The following is a 6,065-nucleotide window of genomic DNA, read 5'->3' as shown; positions in this document are numbered from 1 at the left end:
CTTGCATCTCCTTTTATTTGACCTGGAAGAGGGTCTCCTGCTTGTTTCTATGGAAATGTTGTAACTTTGGCTATAATATTCCACAGTATTCCATAAAACATGGGTCACAAAGTATGGTTTTAATTTGCCATCTCTAGAAAGTTACATACTGCACCCTTAATTGTTGCTAACCTATGTCACATTCCCTCCCGCTCCTTCTTCATCCTGTCCCATGGCTAATGAGTGATATATAATGATAAATGATAAAGGGAACATAGGGGAATAAGTTTAGTGTATTTAAAAGTGGTTTCCGGTGCTATTTTTTAAAGGTGCACTATGTAACCTTTCTGAGAGATGCTTTTCCATGTTATCACTTTGCCCAAAAACATCTGTAACTCAACAAATATAAGATCGATAAGTTTAATGCCATATCGTGGAAGATTCCAGGGAAAGAAATTACACACTGAGATATGATTTCCAGCACCACATGTTAAAGGTGCATTACGTAACTTTTGTGAGAGACGGTCCGCCATCTGCTTCTCCAAGGAGATGCTATTGCTTTGTTCATAAATATCTGTAACTGACTAAATGCAAGATAGAAAAGTTTAATGTCATACAGTGGAAAATTCTATACGAAGAAATTCCATACTGATCACGTTACATTTCCATGCACCTTTTAGGGGTTAGATTTTTTTTTTTGAATAACTTCTTTTGTACTCTAGTAATAATATTGATAAACCCTCACTTGGGTACATTTTTTCCTCAAGTTTTTTCCCTGTAGTACCAAATATCCCGGGACTCTCTATCAGCTCTGTATGGGTAACGCAGTCATCCACATGCACATACCTCATGGTGGCATCCTGCACTCTCCGATAACACGTATTACAGCATTAAGGCCAAGGCAACTCGCAACAATAAAATGCCTATTCTTATCACTACCTACGATGCATTCTTGGCTTTCACTGAAACCTGATGTGGGAGCAGTGTGAGCAGCGGAGATACGGATCCGAGGAATTAAAGCTGGTGTAGATTACATAGTATGCTACAATGGACCCTTTTAGACACTGCTGACTAGCCCGGTGTGAATTCAATGATAAAAATAAAATAGAAACAGACTTGATTAGAGATGTAAAGGAATATGATCCACTGTATATTTCTTTACTCTGGTCCTCCTGTATTTGTAGCGCAGCAGCAGTAACACATGCATTATAACATCCACACTGATACTGGAATACCGCTCTGCAAAAAGCCATTCTACACATGAAATACAGCTTCACAATAATCTAGATTTGTTTAATAATTTGATTTTAGTTTAGTCTGACTGGTATCTATGAGTTTCTAAACAAATTATGCCAGCGATGTTGAAAAAATGCACTCTATGTGGCAGTCAAGATCGACCTAAGCTCATCCGCCATTCTGTTGCTGTGTCCTTGAGCAAGACGTTTCACTCACTTTGCCTATGTATTTATGTTGTTGTCTCTCTCATATCATTTAATTCATTCGCAACATAACTTACTGTATATGAGGTAACACATGACGTCAAAAAGAAGCCACCTGTTTTACACCAAATCATTACAAACCAAATAACCACGTTGGCTCATAACGTCACACTGGTTTATAACGTGCAAAGCTACTGTGATCCTGAATGAGGTGGAAACAGAGGCCGGACTCTCCCATTTAAAGTGCGCTACATCCACAGGCTTATCTCGAGTTTACATTGGCAAGTCACTGGGAGTTGTTTTGACCTCTGGCAATCTCGTCTAATATCTCATTCAGCTCATTCACTCTGGGTTTGTGGGTCTTGTAGCTTGTCTGATACTGTGTTTAATTAGTTGTAGGAGTGGCTTCATGTGTCAGTGGTGGCGTAATGGTTGGGTGGATAGTACTGTCACCTCACAGCAAGAGGGTCCCTGGTTCAGCTTTGTGTGTGTGCGTACAGACTCAGTATAATACGCAGTCTGGCTTTCATCATTAACATATACCATAAAATAAAACTTGACTAATACTCCAGCAAAGGAAATCATGACCAAGCCTAGGTCAAGATCTGGAAATGGGTCCCCAGTTCTTCTAAGAGGTCGTCCTAGCATTTATAAACCTGTAAAATGTATTTAAAAGTTAGAATGAGCTTGGTAATGATGTGTGTGGTTTATAAAAATAGAGAAATACAGGCTAAACAGAATAAAACGGTGAATAATGGGTCAAAGGTGCTCAATTTTCGTAATGGGACTATCTTTCAGTCCAGACTAAATACTATTAATGTTATTATGGTGCACATTATCCTTTGCATTTAAAAGGAATCACCCGATAATGCTGTCAAATGTTTGTGCGTCTTTTGCTCATATAGTGTCGGTGTGTCTTTAATAACCAAAAACTGTATCACATTTAAAGGTCCTATGTTACTCTATTGTTATGGTGTTTCCTCATCGCAGGAGTTGTGTTTTGTTTCATTCGCACATGTTTAACACATTATTGTTGTAGAGATATTGTTTATCTTTATTTATACAGGGGCACTCGGGCTGTCTTTTCATGGATGCCCTGTTTAAAATATAAAACAAGCACAAAAATAAATAAAACAAACAAGTATAGAAGCCCATATATAACATTAAAACACGTGCAGGTGTGTTTATAAAAGTGTGTTACCAGATTGTTAAATTGCGATTCCCGTCTCAGTTTTGGTGTGGTTAGTCTTTAGCCTTATGCAGTCATGTGATCTGTTAGTATCACATGACTGACTAATATTGATTACTGATTAATTACTGACTGCCCAGGGAAGTGTCCAAATGCAACACTTTTTTGAAGGAGTCGGACGTTTTGAAGGGCCAGCCAATATTCAGTCAATAATAATATTGATTGATACCATTCTATATTCTCCAGACCAGTAAAATCTGCTAGTTTCAGATTTATTCAATACTGTCTAGCTAATTCTGGTCCTCTGGGTGTGGTGGCTCGTCTGGTACAGTGTGTAATTAGCTGGAGATTAGCTTCCCGTTTCATTTGGTAGTTTTAAGTTTTGGTCAGGCGATACATCCATTATCACAGTTCACAAATCTACTGGACCTCCCCCTCTGTCCTGTTTCCCAGCGTGTTTTGGTGCAGGCGCGACACTTAAGAGGCTGAAGAGGCTGTGCGGGCTGGGCTCTTGTTTCCTCTGTCATTATTACTGTAGACAAAGAGGAGGAAGACAATCAGATTAACACAGACTTAATATAGAGCCAGGGGAGGTTTGACGTGTGCCTCCGCTGGAACAGGGAGGAAGCAGCTAAATGGACTTGGAGATGACTTAAGTGCAGACGTTTGCATCGCGTCTGGCAGAGTGAAATCAAATATAATGAGATACGTATCAATATGTACAAAAGATTTTGTCCATAACTGTTTTATATTAATCAATAACCTACAAATTGTCCAGCTAAGTCCAGAATATCACCTTGTAAATGCCTGATTTCATCTGATCTCAGAAGCTAAACGGGATTGAGCCTGGTTAGTACTTGGATGGGAAACCGTTCATTGTGAAGCTACAGTGACTAGTTGTTGTGTCCTTAGGCAAGACACTTCACCTGCAGGATACTTTGTCCTCTGCATTTGACTCATCCTTCAATGTCACTGGGGAAAACTGTCCGGAGCAGTGACCGACTTGAGCTAGGCCTGGTCAGGACAATCTTATAGCTGGAGGATTTAGCCTATTATCCATGTTGTTTGTATGTAAGTTCCTCAACGACGCCATATATATAGAGGATATGTTCAGTGCTGATGTCAAAATATGATTTCTTTCCACTATTGGTCCATTTTGCTACTTACAGTAATGTTATCTAACACTTACTCAAGGCAAGAGCTTTCTCTGATCACTATGTTTCACAACAATTGTTTCATAACTTTTCATTGGTGGCTTTACTGGACAGAACAGATGTAAAAGGAATGGAGTGAAGAGAGGGAAGAGACATTCAGCAAACTGTCAACACTGGGAATGGACCTTCTGACATTGAGGCTGACATGGAGCCTTTAGCGTGTGTGCAGCAGTCTAACCTCCAGGCCACATTCACAGCACATGCTACAGTGCACTGTGATCCTGTCTGTTTGTGCACAGTGTGAAGCCCTATGCCCCTGGTCAAGCCCCTGCTAATCCGCCACAACCTCTCGTCTCTTCTTTCACTCCCTCTCCTCTTTTCTCCCTCTCCCTCCCTCTCATTCTCTGTGTCTCTCTCTCTGATACATACCTGGATTTATTCCCCTCCTCTCCCTCTGACCCCCTCCCCTCTTTCCTCTCATCCCCCCCTTCGTTCTCTTTCTATTTCTTCCCCTTTCTCCTCTCTCGCTCCTCTTTCTCTCTCCTTTTCATGCATCATAGTTTGGACTTATCACCCCCCCCCCACACACACACACACCTCCTCCCTTCTTCCTCATATCCTCTCTCTCTTCTCTTTGCTCCTTGTTCTCTTCCTTTATCTCTGCTTCTCCCCCTTTATATCTCTCTCCCTCTCATAGGTCCTTACCCCCCACTTTCCCATCTCCCTCTCTGTCCTCTGCTCTTCTTTCTCTCACTCTCTCTCTCTGCACTTTTCTCTCTGTGGCCCCTCTCTAACACATACCTCATACTACGGACTTATCACCCTTCTCCACTTCTATCTCTCTTTATCCCCCACCCAACACCCCTCCCTCCCTCTTTGCAACACACGACACATACCCCATACTCTGGACTTCTCTCTCTGTCTCTCGCTAACATACCCCATACTCCGGACTTCTCTCTCTCTCTCCTCTCTCTCTCTCTCTCTCTCTCTGTCTCTCGCTAACATACCCCATACTCTGGACTTCTCGCCCCCTCTGCCCCGCTCCCCTCTGGGCCTCAGGTATGACTTGTATCCCGTGCTCTCTGGCTGTCAGTCAAACCGTCCCGTACACACTCTCACACGGCCACAATGTCACCAATGTCCACACTGTGATCCCTTGCTTTAAAAGGCACTTTTACAATGATAATGCAGGCATGCACACCTCCATTCAAACTATGGGGCGTAGTTGATCTCTGCATTTCAGCTATGGCAACCAGCTCTGGTGTACAAAATATCAGCTATTGTTTGTATATACATAAATTAAGACGAACGGAAACTAGTCAGATATAACAAGTATGTATGTTTTTGAGTTCTAATGAGATTGCACAAATTCATATATTTTGATATTTCAGTTAAACATGACAACCTTAAATAAAAAGTAATATAATAATAATAATAATAATAATAATAATAATAATAATAATAATAATAATAATAATAATAATAATAATAATAATAATAATAATAATAATAATAATAATAATAATAATAATAATAATAAATATATCTCTGCAACTTTACATTATAATTTGGTTCCCTATTTTGGGACAAATGTTAATTTTATTGTTCCTTTTTTCCCTGGAAAGTTTTTTGTTCTGTCTTAAGCAACTTTGGCAGCTTCAATTAAGTATCTCAGTATGCATGTTTTAAATTGACTGGAGGAAACCAATAATTTCAACTAAGTGAAATCAAAATTTGCCAGGTAAAGTGTATATTGATTGATTAAAATAGTTAAAAGACCCACACAGTGCTCAACAGTCTAAGCAGAGATTTTCCCATGTTATGCTAACTCTTAAAAACTACGGCTACCCATAAATATCCGCGGCTGGTTGTATCATGTACATAAATCATCATCATTACATCATTACCATGTTTTATTTTTTTAATTTAAATTATAAACCAGCTTATACCAACGTTAAGTCAAACATCCCAATTAATGCAAAATTAATGTGACTATTTACTTGAGTTGACCAATACACATGCCACTATTGGTTAATTCTTTCGCAATCATCTTTTCTACATTTCTTGAGTGTATTTGGGTGTAACATTGCTGACACACAAAGAGGAAATAAATAACACACAGTAACCCAGCAAAAAAGTGGCACATGTTTACCACAAATTATCTTTACACCAGTGTTTCCTGTAAGAAGCAACAAGGAAGCTATTTTGTACAGCGTAACATGGTGACATAGTTTACAACATATCCACCTGTCTGTATGTCTATTTTAGGTATTTGGTTCATCTTATAAACACAACCTGCTTTTT

Source organism: Periophthalmus magnuspinnatus, chromosome 15 (assembly GCF_009829125.3).
Source record: "Periophthalmus magnuspinnatus isolate fPerMag1 chromosome 15, fPerMag1.2.pri, whole genome shotgun sequence".
NCBI classification, from domain to species: domain Eukaryota; kingdom Metazoa; phylum Chordata; class Actinopteri; order Gobiiformes; family Gobiidae; genus Periophthalmus; species Periophthalmus magnuspinnatus.
The sequence above is the reverse complement of the archived record's forward strand: the minus strand, read 5'-3'. Positions refer to the sequence as shown.